Source organism: Oncorhynchus clarkii, chromosome 4, assembly GCF_045791955.1.
Source record: "Oncorhynchus clarkii lewisi isolate Uvic-CL-2024 chromosome 4, UVic_Ocla_1.0, whole genome shotgun sequence".
NCBI lineage: Eukaryota > Metazoa > Chordata > Actinopteri > Salmoniformes > Salmonidae > Oncorhynchus > Oncorhynchus clarkii.
The window spans coordinates 35815681-35830536 of record NC_092150.1 but is presented as its reverse complement, the minus strand read 5'-3'; the positions used below and the strand labels follow the sequence as shown (position 1 = coordinate 35830536).

At 42.2% G+C, this 14856-nt stretch overlaps 1 pseudogene; it reads right to left on the bottom strand.

The window, feature by feature from the left end:
- The window catches only part of LOC139407973 (GDP-mannose 4,6 dehydratase-like), a 190682-nt pseudogene that overhangs the window by 175290 nt on the left and 536 nt on the right, over positions 1-14856 (bottom strand).

The following is a 14856-nucleotide window of genomic DNA, read 5'->3' as shown; positions in this document are numbered from 1 at the left end:
ACTATGTAAGCAACTCTGAAAATCGAATGGAAACTACTATGGAAACTTCAAAATAACGTTTTCAGAAACATTCCTCCCACTACGACTAAGGAAACCATGTAGTTGATTAGGCTACAGATAAAATAATGCTCCTTTCCAATAAATATCAAGGGTCTGATTTTGGTGACATGATGATCGATGCTTGACTGCAGTTTGACAAATGCAAATATTCTCACTGTTACCCATAATAATCTCATAATGTAGCCCTAGACTTCCTGTATCTGTGAGCTGTTGGCAAAAGTTATTGTGCCAAGACCAGGGTAGGAACATTGGTTATTTAACTCAACCGTTTTTTTTTTACAAAAAAAGTGTTGAAAATACGATGGAAACAGATGGAACTCTTCATTTTTATTCGGTACATGAAAACTTAAGAAGGGAAAGTACATGTTTTGTGCACTATGTCATCGTGCACTGATTTTTTTATCTGCAACAGGTCTGTTTGGAAAATCCGCATATTTTCTTTCATGCGAATTGTAGAATATTTGCATGAATATCTGTCGCCAATTGGACGGAAACCTAGATAGAGACAAAATAGTTTCTTAGTTTAATAGTTGAATATACAGATGCAATTTAAAGGGCACAGAAAATGCTTGGAAAGACAGATAGACATCAAAACGTGATGAAATTAAATATTCCATGATGGCGAAATAAAAGGGTAAAATGAATACTTCAATTACCTCAGGCGGGATTTGAGTGACAGAAAAATATGACTTGTTTCATACTACATTTACACTGGAACATTGTTGTTCAGTGTCAGTCTAACAGTTCGCTATTATTCAATTAGTTACAAAGCCATTACAAGGGATAAAAAAAACTGGTTGGGTTACAACAGTTCAGGTTTAACACAACACAGTACTCCACGACCTATGTCCCCCCATTATTAGACTTCCAGATATGGAGTTCTAGGCCACATAAACTCATAAAGTTAAGCGGCATGTTGCTACTTATTAGGCCTCCCGACCATAATTACCTAGTGGCTTGTCTCTTCACTGTGTCCCTGTTGCCATGACGCGGAGCAGGCGTGAAACGTTAGCTACAGCACAATCCCATGAACCCAGTCATGCGCACACACCACATTGGTAGTAATTATTTCATAGACGTTGAGCGAAAACAGACCCCAGACTAGAAAGTTTGACTAGACGTACTTATTTTGAGGAATATGGCATTTTCTATGATGCTTGGGGGCCCGGGGGTTGTGTGCATACTGTACGGCCCCATGTCACCACTTTCTTGTTTCACGGTTATTACATTGCAAATATTTGCTGTATGTTATACAACTACACCGATGCTGAATCACAATGTCAAAACTGACTTTTCAAGTTTGATCATGTTTTAAGGCGAATAAACAAGCTATCAAAGTCGGTCACCAAAGCTGTCCATTATTCACTAGAAGTTGGAACATTCCTGAATGAATATAATTGACATATTCATTTGAAAATAGCGCATGCCTGTAAAGTGAAGATAAATGTTGGAAACCACCTTGTGTCAGATCGACCCTGTCTCAACCGACGCAGTAGCTTCTCCTCTGCCCCGGGTGATTTCTATGCTTTCTCTGCTGCCAGGTCATTTACACTGGCAAGTATATTATATCTGCTTTATTAGCATTATAATGGGAAAAGTGTGTGTGTGTTACTAACCAAGTCATCAGCTCAGGAAGCTAATAAAGCTGTTATCTTCACACGGATGGCATTGGCATCATTATCAGTTCACTGTCAATCAGTGGAGGCTCCTCCGACGAGGAAGGGGAGGACCATCATCCTCAGTGAATTTCATAAAAATAAAAATGGTAAACATTTCAAAACTGGAAGCAGACCACTACCTGAAATCTACTTCAGATAATGTAAATAATCCATCCAAATTTTGGCATGTAGTGAAAGGTTCGGAGTGAAAAAAAGATACACAGCTTCCCAAACAAACAATTGTTGGTAGACACCCAGATTGTAACTGAGAGAACCTTTATTTGAAAAGGTCAAAGGGTATAATTGAGCCCCCTATGAATTTACCTGACACCCCTGTGCACTCCTTCACCAGGTTCTCATTTTCATCCTTCTCTGTTTCAGAAGTGCGTAAAGCCCTGAAAGAAATTGATGGGAAAAAATCCCTTGGCCCTGATGAACTAGACCCCCGCTTCCTATACCTAGCTGCAGACATCATTGCTCCCCCCTTATCATGTATTTTTAACCTCACGCTTGATGTTAAGGAAATCAAAATTGTCTGTACTGTCAAAGGTACCGGAGTCCTTAGTTAGTAGGCAGCTAAAGGCCTACTTCCAAGAAAACAACATATTAAATGGAATGGAATCAGGTTTTAGGTCTGGCCACAGCATTGTTCCAGCAACATTTAAGGTTTTAAATGACATCCACTGTGCTCTTGACAAGAAGTTACTGTACTGTGTGTGTCTTTATTGTTTTGTCGAAGGCATTTGACACTGTGGACCTTGCTGGTGCAAAGGTTAAAATGTTTGGAATTATTGGTCATGCTCTAGATTGGTTTATAAATTACCTATCAAATCGTACACGATGTGCAATGGTGGATGTTTGTTATTCTGAGTCCATAGAGGTGTGCTCCGGTGTTCCGCAAGGTTCTATTTTGGGCCAACTGTTGATAATTTTGTATATCAACAACATTTGGGATCTTATTGAAACAGCGGATGTTCAATTTTATGCAGATGATACTGTTCTTTATTCAAGTAGTAGTAGTTTATCTTTAGCTTTTGAAAATGACCAAAGAACATTTAACATCATACAACAGAATTTGTATGATTTAAAACTTGTTCTAAATTCGGGTAAAACAAAATGCATGGTATTTTCAAATGCCAGGCATGTTACTAATCATGTCATTGCTACGTTGGCTGGACATACTATAGAGCAAGTCAAGCTGTACAAATATTTGGGTGTGTTGGTTGATGATAAGCTGAGCTTCACTGTGCATGTAGAGGAACTTGATAAGGAAGCTCAAGCTGAGAATAGGTTTTTATTACTGGCATGAGGCTTGTTTTTCTTTGGAGGCCAGGAAGGAGCTGGTACGATGTACATTACTGGCGGTTTTAGATTTAAGTAATGTTAAATATATGCAGGCCTCAACCACGACCCTGAGAGCACTTGATTAAGTGTATCATGCAGCCCTCAGGTTCATTACAAATCAAAAACGTCTAACACATCATTGTGATCCCTACAGCGCTGTTGGCTAGTCGTCATTGACCTTGCGTAGGCTTAAACACTGGTAAACACTGATTTATAAGGCCATATTGGGTAAAATGCAATTTTATCTCTGTTCTTTTTAATCAGGTCAGTACATAAATATAAATTATGGTACCATTCTCATTTGCTTCTAACAGTACCAAAAATTAGAACAGTTCATGGTAGAAATAGTTTTACTTACTCAGCTCCGTGGTCCTGGAATTCTCTCCTGAACATTTTAAAACTTGATGATCTAGTGAATTTTAAGCACTTGATCGATATATCATAGACGAGTGCAATTGTCTTTAGGACAGCTGTTTTTTAGTCAAGACATTTGGGTGTTTTAACGTAATATGTAAATGTTCTACTATATGTGTATTTATAGTTTTGTTTAATGTTGTGTTAGTGTATGTAAGTTGTTTTGTCTGAAACGTTGTGCTCCCGGCTGCTATTGGACCAGGTCTCTCTTGGAAAAAAGAGATGTTATCTCAATGAGAAAAACCTGTATAAATAAAGGTTAAATTAAATTTGTAAAAAAAATAAAATAATAATAAAGTTATCCTTTTTAGATTAAACTAAATATGTGACCCGTTTCAGGAAACTAGGCGTATGTCACAGGTCACTACTTCACAGGAGAGATTTTTGAACATATATATATATATATATATATATTTTATCAACATGCGTTTTTTTTGGCAGAAATGCATTCTCGACTATGTGAACTAGGGCTCCTGAGTGGCGCAGCGGTCTAAGGCACTGCATCTTACTGCAAGAGGCATTACTACAGTCCCTGGTTTGAATCCAGGCTGTATCACCTCCGGCAGTGATTGGGAGTCCCATAGGTTGTCTCACAATTGGCCCAGCGTCGTCCGGGTTTGGCAGGGTTAGACCGTCATTGTAAATAAGAATTTGTTCTTAACTGACTTGCCTAGTTAAATAAAGGTTAAATAAAAACATTTAAAAAATTTAACTTTCATGTGCCTTAATAACGAACTTGTACTCCATCTGTAAATACAAATATAATTGTTAAATGACAAGCCTAGCTGGTTTAGCCAAAGAAAAAGTCAGCAACCTTCCCGCTAGCCATGATTGGTTGAGATAATGAGTGGGCTGGACATGCCGAGAGATGAGTATGGATTGGTCTGCCATATAGCACACATCTGTCTATTTGAGCTGGTCAGTATATCTAGGTAATCCTATCTAACACGGCATTAAACAAAACAATATGTTTTGTGTATTAAAACTGCTTAAGTGTTGCTCTCCACTTTCTGGAGGACAGAGTTTTGAAATCAGCGGAATTGAACTATGATAGTTTGAAGATATAGTCCGGAAACTAAGGGCAACCATGGCACCCGACAGGAGAAGTGTCCAACCATTAATGATGTATATGGGTAAGATAGTCTGACTAGCTACATTATCAGATATTACACTTTTCTTTAAATTGGCCAGTCTGAGATATGGCTTTTTCTTTGCAACTCTGCCGAGAAGGCCAGCATCCCGGAGTCGCATCTTCACTGTTGGCTGTGAGACTGGTGTTTTGCGAGTACTATTTAATGACACTGCCAGTTGAGAACTTGTGAGGTGTCTGTATCTCAAACTAGACACTCTAATGTACTTCTCCTCTTGCTCAGTTGTGCACCGGGGCCTCCCACTCCTCTTTCTATTCTGGTTAGGGCCAGTTTGCACTGTTCTTTGAAGGGAGTAGTACACAGCGTTGTATGAGATGGCAATTTGGCAATTTCTCGCATGGAATTGCCTTCATTTCTCAGAACAAGAATAGACTGACGGGTTTCAGAAGAAAGTTCTTTGTTTCTGTAATCGAACCCACAAATGCTGACGCTCCATATACTCAACTAGTCGAAAGAAGGCGAGTTGCGTTACTTCTTTAATCAGGACAAGAGTTTTCAGCTGTGCTAACATAATTGCAAAAGAGTTTCTTCACGATCAATTAGCCTTTTAAAGTGACACACTTGGATTAGCTAACACAACATGCCATTGGAACACAGGAGTGATAGTTGCTGATAATGGGCCTCTGTAAGCCTATGTAGATATTCCATTAAAAAATCAGCCATTTCCAGCTACAATAGTCATTTACAACATTAACATTGTCTACATCGTATTTCTGATCAATTTTATGTTATTTTAATGGACAAAAAAATGTGCTTTTCTTTCTTATACAAAGACATTTTTAAGTGACCTCAAACTTTTGAACGGTAGTGTATGTGGTGTCAGGAGAGTGTGGTGTCAGGAAAACAACCTCTCGTTCAACAACCCCCCTAAACAACCCCACTATCCACATCGACCAGACAGTAGTGGAGAAGGTGGAAAGTTTTAAGTTCCTCGGCGTACACATCATGGACCAACTGAAATGGTCCACCCACACAGACAGCTGAAGAAATTTGGCTTGTCACCTAAACCCTTATAAACTTTTTCAGATGCACAATCGAAGAGCATCATGTCAGGTTGTATCACAGCCTGGTACGGCAACTGCACCACCCTCAACCGCAAGGCTCTCCAGAGCGTAGTGCAGTCTGCACAACGCATCACCGGAGGCTAACTACCTGCCCTCCAGGACAACTACAGCACCCAATGTCACAGGAAGGCCAAAAAGATCAAGGACACCAACCACCCGAGCCACTGCCTGTTCACCCCGTTATCATCCAGAAGGCGAGGTCAGTACAGGTGCAACAAAGCTAGGATTGAGAGACTGAAAAACAGCTTCCATCTCAAGGCCATCAGACTGTTAAACAGCCATCACTAACATAGAGGCTGCTGCCAACATACAAACCCAAATCACTGGCCACTTTAATAAATGGATTTAATAAAGGTATCACTAGTCACTTTAAATAATGCCACTTTAATAATATTTACATATCCTAAATTACTCATCTCATATGTGTATATACTGTATTTTATACCACCTATTGCATCTTGCCTATGCCGCTCGGCCATCACTCATCCATATATTTCTATGTACATATTCTTATTCCATCCCTTTAAGGTAGTTGCATATGGTAGTTGTTATGAATTTGTTTGATTACTTTTTAGATATTACTGCACTGTCGGAACTAGAGGGACAAGCATTTTGCTACACTCGCAGTAACATCTGCTAACCGTGTGTACGTGACAAATAACATTTGATTTGATTTACTGACTGAAAAATATTGTCCTCCCACATCTTAAACAGCACTAACCACCACTACTGTCAATACACACAAACACACACTTTACTATCCTTATCACATACTTAAACTGTGACATTCCCACAGACGGGGCCTGGGCAGTATAACTAGAACTTAGACTGTTAACTATGGTGGTATGTATGCATACTATGGGATGGCGAGGGCCTGAACTGTAACGCCATCCAATCCAAACTCTTGTTGAGCAGGTTAAACTCAGGTTATCAGAACTCTCCAGCCTGGAGGTGTAAGCCTTATGGAAACACAGGGAGGGATACCCAAACCCCCAGCCCAATCCACTAATAAACTTATTTGCGCACACACACACACACACACACACACACACACACACACACACACACACACACACACACACACACACACACACACACACACACACACACACACACACACTAGAGCTGGCAAACATGCACACCTGTACTCCCCTGGCCAGTAAAGCTCATACCTCTGTTTGGAGTGGGCTGTGGGTCTCCTCCCTCCCTAGTTGTAGCGCTGTACTGCGCCAAACAAACACACACCACTCTTTCCCTAATGGACTGCTGAGTAACACAAAGCCTGCTCTGTTACTTTCCCTGCTGTCAATGCGTGTTCCTTTACTGGCAACAGCACAGCCGCGTTGAGGTGTGTGCTTCTGTGTGCGTGTGAATGGGGCAGCGGTGGCCGTTTAACCTCGCCCTGCGGAAAGTCCAATAAAACCACAGGCCGTGAAAAGCGAGCAGGCAAAAAAAAAACATGCCAGGAAATCAATCTCTCTCTCTCTCTCTCTCTCTCTCTCTCTCTCTCCACTTCTGTCCTTTTTTTCCTGATTCCATTTGGTTTCTTTGATGAGAGAAGGGAATGGAAATACGTAAGACAAGGGCTACATTGGCACATCTGCGACTGGGGATGGATGGGGGAATGGAGAGGTGGAGGAAGAGGGGAGTCTTGGGGAGGATTTTTGCCGACAGTGGGAAACGAGACACCCCTGCCATCTCATTCTACCCTACCTCACTCCACCCTACCCCACGCCAATCTTGTCCACTTGGCCAGGAGAGGGGAAGGTAGGTTAGTCGGTCCTGTGTGGTTGTGTGTTAGCTTCAGAGTGAGAAGGAGAGGGTCAGACAGGGGATCAGGCATTGTGTTGGCTCTGGTTTCTCACGTTTGGGGAGGTTGTAGGGGGAGGGGGTGTTGAGTTGGCACTGCAGGGTTATTCAGGGTCTCTTGGTGGCAGTAACTCTGTCATTATAAAGATGCTATAATACCACTGAGCCATAACACTGAGGGATTATGAGTTATGAAGTCTGCCGTCACGTTCCACGACGGATGAACCTTACCCAGCCTTACAGACAGACAAACCTCAAAATGGCTGTCTGACTCACACTACCATACAGTTATGTGGAAGTTTTTCTCTCTGTATGTGTGTGTGTGTGTGTGTGTGTGTGTGTGTGTGTGTGTGTGTGTGTGTGTGTGTGTGTGTGTGTGTGTGTGTGTGTGTGTGTGTGTGTGTGTGTGTGTGTGTGTGTGTGTGTTTACTCTCAGTCCAGGAAGCTAAGCAGTGTGTTTGTTGGTAAGCTTACCTTCGCTCACACACACTGGTCATTGCAGCTGGAGTACATATTCAGAGACAGAGTGGCTTATTTAAGTGATAATGCCCAAGAAGCCAGTGTTTGGAGGATATATTGGCTCGGGTGTTGTTAGGCCCAAACTGTGCCAATATATCTTCCATACACCGGCTCCGAGGACATTATCAAATCAAAATCAAATCAAATCAAATGTATTTATATAGCCCTTCGTACATCAGTTGATATCTCAAAGTGCTGTACAGATACCCAGCCTAAAACCCCAAACAGCAAGCAATGCAGGTGTAGAAGCACGGTGGCTAGGAAAAACTCCCTAGAAAGGCCAAAACCTAGGAAGAAACCTAGAGAGGAACCAGGCTATGTGGGGTGGCCAGTCCTCTTCTGGCTGTGTCGGGTGGAGATTATAACAGAACATGGCCAAGATGTTCAAATGTTCATAAATGACCAGCATGGTCAAATAATAATAAGGCAGAACAGTTGAAACTGGAGCAGCAGCACGGCCAGGTGGACTGGGGACAGCAAGGAGTCATCATGCCAGGTAGTCCTGGGGCATGGTCCTAGGGCTCAGGTCCTCCGAGAGAGAGAAAGAAAGAGAGAAAGAGAGAATTAGAGAAAGCACACTTAAATTCACACAGGACACCGAATAGGACAGGAGAAGTACTCCAGATATAACAAACTGACCCTAGCCCGCCGACACATAAACTGCTGCAGCATAAATACTGGAGGCTGAGACAGGAGGGGTCAGGAGGCACTGTGGCCCCATTAGAGGACACCCCCGGACAGGGCCAAACAGGAAGGATATAACCCCACCCACTTTGCCAAAGCACAGCCCTCACACCACTAGAGGGATATCTTCAACCCCCAACTTACCATCCTGAGACAAGGCTGAGTATAGCCCACAAATTATCACTTTTATACAACGGGTTACCAACGTATTCAAAGAATGATTGACATATGTGACTCGTTTCAGGAAACTAGGCGTATGGCGTACTAGGCGTACTACCACTCAGGAGAGCCATTTGAATGTAAACCATTTTTTAAAAACAAAAAGCGTTTTTTTGGCAGAAATGCCGTCTGAACATGTGAACTTTCATGTGCCTTCTTAACAAACGTGTATGACATCTTCAAATACAAATAAAATTGTTAATTTACGAGCCTAGTTGGTTTAGCCACAGAAAAAGTCAGCAGCCTTCCCCCTAACCGTGATAGGCCTAGATAATGAGTGGGCTGGACATGCCGAGAGATGAGTTTGGATTGGTCTGCCATGTAGCACACTTCTGTCTAACACTGCTATTTTTTAAATATATTGCGTGATAGAACTGCCGAAGTGTTGCTATCCATTTTCTGTTTTGAAATCAAGGGAATTATGTATGGTATGGTAGCTGTGGAGATGGAGAAAACAGATGGCTCCGGATTACATATTCAAACTAAGTGCAGCCATGGCATCTGTGAGAGAGTGAGAAGTGTCCATCCATGTATACGGGTATTCAGATATTACACGTTTATAATTTTGTCAGAAAGTCGTTTTCATTTCAAGTTAAAGTGAACTGTTAGCTAGCTAGCTAACGTTAGCTGGCTGGATTGCTAGCTAACATTATATTTATGATCTGTGTAGTAATATTATTTGTATCTTAGAGCTTTGCTAGTTTGCTTTGCTAGTTATACCCTAATCTTAGCTACCTAACATTGAGCCTGATTGTTTAGCAGATTCATGCAGGGTAGTAACGTCATGAGTTGGGATTATGGTTCAATGTTTACCTAGCTAGTTATATGTCTTAACCAAAGACTCCACTACGCAAGTTACCATTTCAATAGGGCGACTAAAATGGTGAGTGAGCTGTTCTCTTATTTGTGTCTGAAAGTAGCTAGCAAACTAGCCCTTTAGCCAGTTAGCTTGGGTGCTTGACTGCTGTTGTTAGGTCAGCCAGCTAACGTTATGTGTATGATCTGTGTAGTAATATTATTCGTATCGCAGAGCCATTTTCTTTGTTGTTATAGCCTAATGTTAGCTAGCTAACATTGAACCTGGTTGGTTAGCTATCTGCAGATTCATGCAGTGTAGTAACATCATGAGTTGAAATTATGGTTTAGTGTTTAGCTAGCTAGATGTCTTAAGAAAATACTCCACTATGCAAGTAACCATTTCAATAGAATCTTCATGATGTCACTGTGACAACTGTTGATAGACGTAGCTGGTAAATTCGCTGTGGCTGTCTACTCAGATTTCAGAACACTCTAATCTGTGTGTGCCAGAGAGCAGAATATCTGATGAATTTACGAACGCTCAACACCCGTTGAATATGGCCAGTGTTGATAAATGTTGGCAAAAAAAGTGTAAATTATTGCCAGCAGAACACTTGCAGTAACCAATGCTCTAGATAACATAAAAACAGCATAACCAGCTCTATTAGGGCAAGTAAAATGGTCAGAGTGAGCTGTTCTCTCATTTGTGTCTGGAAGTAACTATCAAGCTAGCCAATGTTAGCCAGTTAGCTTGGGTACTTGACTGCTGTTGTTAGGACAGAACGCTCGGATCAACCCTCAAAGAGATGGGTGGGGCTAAAGCTTAAGAGGGTGTGAACAATTCTGAATGGGTGTAGACAAAGAAGAGGTCTCCAGTAGGTGTACCAAAACATTCAAAGGCCATTTTCTCAAAAGTGAGATTACAAGTTTATCAACTTTCAAAGCACAATTACTTTTCCATTGTTCCTCAAATGTAGTGTATGATATACCATTCTCTAGCTCTGATTTCTAGTTTTATCCAATGTAAAAATTATTAATTAAATTATTAATATTAAAAACGTTATTTTGATGAATGTATTCATACTATTTCATCCTTCCACATGATTTAGTCCCGATACAAATCTAATATTACTACCCAAGCCGGCTGGTCGTTCGTTCTATTGGTTCGGTTGCCAGAGACGCAACCCAGTCATTCAGTCTTTTTGTTCTGCATCTATGGATCCAGTTGTTCATTTGAAACGTTCCATTGCCATACTAGCTGGCAACATTCTTATCCGTTGCTTGCTAGCTAGCCAACTACGGCTGATATACAGTCACGACAAACAATGCAACCAGAATAACAGCGAAGTAGCTGCATTTGCGTTTGTTTAAGCTGTTTTCTACTGACATTTATTTGGATACATCCATAACAATGAGCTAATAAAGGCATGCTATTACCTGGCATAGGACATTTGCTCACTCGTCAGGACACGGTTGTTTAGAGGAGCTAGGCAACAACACAACAATCACTTCAAACTGAAGCTGGAAAGACTGCACTCCTCTTTTCAATTTACATTTATTATATAGCCATAAAAATTATGCTGATTCATGATTTCGACTGGCTGAGAAAAGCTGCCTGCCTCTCATCCTGACCCCCAATTTACTATGGGACATCTGGAGATCGAATTTGAATATTGAAACCAAATTCTCTAAAACGACAACGGAGGCAGCTTATGGTAGGGAAATTAACATTAAATTCTCTGGCAACAGCTTCGAGCTGTCAGCATGCCAATTGCGTGCTATCGCAAAACTTGTGACATTCTGTTGTGTGACAAAACTGCACATATTAAAGTGGCCTTTTATTGTCCCCAGCACAAGGTGCACCTGTGTAATCATCATGAGGTTTAATCAGCTTCTTGATATACCACACCTGTCAGGTGGATGGATTATCTTGGCAAAGGAAAACCGCTCACAAAAGTTGGAGACAAATACGTTTTTTGAGCGTATTGAATATTTCTGGGATTTTTTTTCCAGTTTATGAAACATGGGACCAACACTTTACATGTTTCATTAATATTTTTTACACACTGAACAATGCTTTCACTTACAATAGCAAATAGCACAAAATCACAACTATTCCAGCTATGTGACATGACTGCTACCTTTCCTTGAACCTGTTTGAACTATGTATGTTGTGAAAAAATGACATTGATTCCGGACGAGGGAAAAAAAGATTTAAAAAAAGTAACTGCTGCTTTGGAGTTTGAATTGAATGCTGCTGAGTTGTCATGGAAACATTGAAGTTTCAACAACAGAGGGGTTCCAGAGCACAAATCCCATTAAACATTGATGTCAGGGAGCAAGGGCCCAGGAGGTGAGTGGCTTAGTGGAAGATTCCATGTGAAATCCCTCCCCCAGTCTTACTATTCCCCCCACCCCCGCACAGGTAGGGATTTGAACCGACCCTTATTTACCCCTAACTAACCTCAGTATGAGTACATACACAGCTAATGCAGGGAATAAATTAGCTGGATTTCTATGTAAAGATTTCTTCATAAACCTTTCAGTGGCCTCTATCACTCTTGTTATCAATAGTGACTTATGACTGGAGTAGCTGACTAATCGGAACTTGGAGTGCGGTGTGGCTGATATATCTGAACATTGGGTACTTGGACACACGCACACACGTACATGCACACACTCACGCGGCCGGGCCAAGGAACTGTCAGCCATCATTGTACAACTTAGATCCTGACAGATCCAGAGTTTGAAATTGAGAAAAGAATTGTATTTCATCCAAGGTAATTTATCCTCTCTTTCTCTCTCTCCGCCAAGAGAATGTCTGTTCACACCTGAGAGAATCAACCTCTCACTCAGGGCTGACTCAACTGGAGGGAAGGAAGGGTGGGAGGGAGTGGAGGGAGGAGAGGGAGAGGGACAACGAGGATGTGAAGAGAAAGAAAGAGAGAAAGAAAGAAAGGGGGATACTGGAGACAGAGAGAGAAAGAGAGGGAGTTAGCTGCTCTCTAAATCTTCTCAGGTGTGATGCAATGAGATCGAGTGAGAGAGTGGATTTGTGGAGGTGTGAAGAAAGATTGGGAGGGTAAGGAGGGAGAGAACAGGGGGGAGAGAGAGAGAGAGACAGAGACAGAGACTGAGATTGAGACAGAGAAAGGGAGAGAGAGAAAAGAAGAAAGAGATGTGGCATGTTTCTCGCGTGACTGAACACACGACAGAACAGAACAAAGAGAGAGAATGAGACAGACAGTGTGTTTGACCCAGAGACAAAACATAGACAAAACGTCTAATTCTGTCTGGCCAATAATACAAAATCTGCCTACGCCACGCCAAGGCTCAGAGGGGATCGAGGGGAGATTTCCTTACCTCCAAGTTCATTAGCACCGCTAAAAGCATCACCTCAGTCATCCAGATTTGTAGTTACCGTGGCAACCTGCTCGGCAACACAAACACAGGTGTGGTGCTGAGTGAAGATGCCCCTGGGGGGGGTGGGGGGGGGGGTGAGAGGGAGGAGAGCGTGGAGGCTTACCTCCAAGTTCATTAGAGGAGGAGAGAGAGTGAGGTGGTTGAGAGGAGGTAGGGAGGGACAGGTGGGTAAGAGGGGAGAGAGAGTGAGGTGGTTGAGAGGAGGTAGGGAGGGACAGGTGGGTAAGAGGGGATAGAGGGTGGGTGGGGGAGGCTGGTGAGAGGCGAGAGGAGGAAAGGCAGGTGGGAAGGTGAGAGTAGGGTGGCTGGAGGAGGTGGGCGAGAGGGGGAAAAGAGGGGGAAGAGAGGGGGAGAGAGAGGGTGAGGCTGACGAGAGTTCTGTCAACACCTGTCCTCTGAGGTGTCTGTCTGACAGTCTCTCGTCTTCACCTGGCCACAGTTCACCTCATGTTTAGGCTTCCTTAAATTATCCCCAAACAAACAAGGGAATTAGAGCTCTCAGAGGGGAGTAAGAGGGGTAAGGGTGGTCTGAGAAAGGGTAAGGGTGGTCTCTGGGATTATTAGTGGGGCTTGTTTTAGACTTTTTAAACTACTAAGCTTTCATGGGATTTCTTCAACATTCTAAACGTCCCATTGTGACATCATCAACTCCCACACCTCCAACATTTCCACATCATCAACTCCCAGACTTCCAACATTGCGAGCTCTTGTTCATTCGACCTTGAGTTTCTGATGCTAAAATGCCAACCCCACTATACGCAAAAGGAATTCACTTGTGGTATTATCACAGCTGTGTACATACCGCCACAAGCAAACACCAGGGCGGCACTCAGAAAACTGTACAAGACTATTAGCCAGCAAGAATCCTCTCACCTGGTAGCAGTCTTTGCTGTCGCGGGTGACTTTAAAGTGATTGGTGGGGCTAAAGCTTAAGAGGGTGTTGTGAACGATGCCGAATGGGTGTCAACAAAGAAGGGCTCTCCAATAGTAGTACCAAAACATTCAAAGGCCATTTTATCAAAAGTGAGTTTATGAGTTTATCAACTTTCAAAGCAAATTTACTTTCCCATTGTTCCTCAACTGTAGTGTATGATATTCCATTTGGAAGATGTGTCTTTATCCAATGTAAAAAAAAAAAAACACAATTTCAAATATTGCTACATAACACCGATTTGAGCCGGTCGGTCACAAATGATAATCCCACTAAGCTCAAACCAGATGGCAAGGCGTATCGCTGCAGAATGATATGGTAGTCATACTGGTTAAGTGTTCACCTACTCTACGTCTCACAAAGCCGTGGCGGTCGGAATCAGAAATCTCAAATTTGGACTGATCAGACCAAAGGACAGATTCCCACCAGTCTAATGTCCATTGCACGTGTTTCTAAGCCCAAGCAAGTTTCTTGTTCTTATTGGTGTCCTTTAGTAGTGGTTTCTTTGCAGAAATTCGACCATGAAGGCGCAATTCAGGCTGTCTCCTCTGAACAGTTGATGTTGAGATGTGCCTGTTACTTGAACTCTGTGAAGCATTTACTTGGGCTGCATTCTGAGGTGCAGTTAACTCCTCTGAAGCAGAGGTAACTCTCGGTCTTCCTTTCCTGTGGCGGTCCTCAAGAGAGCCAGTTTCATCACAGCGTTTGTTGGTTTTTGCTACTGCACTTGAAGTAACTTTCAAAGTTCTTGAAATTTTCCGCATTGACTGACCTTCATGTCT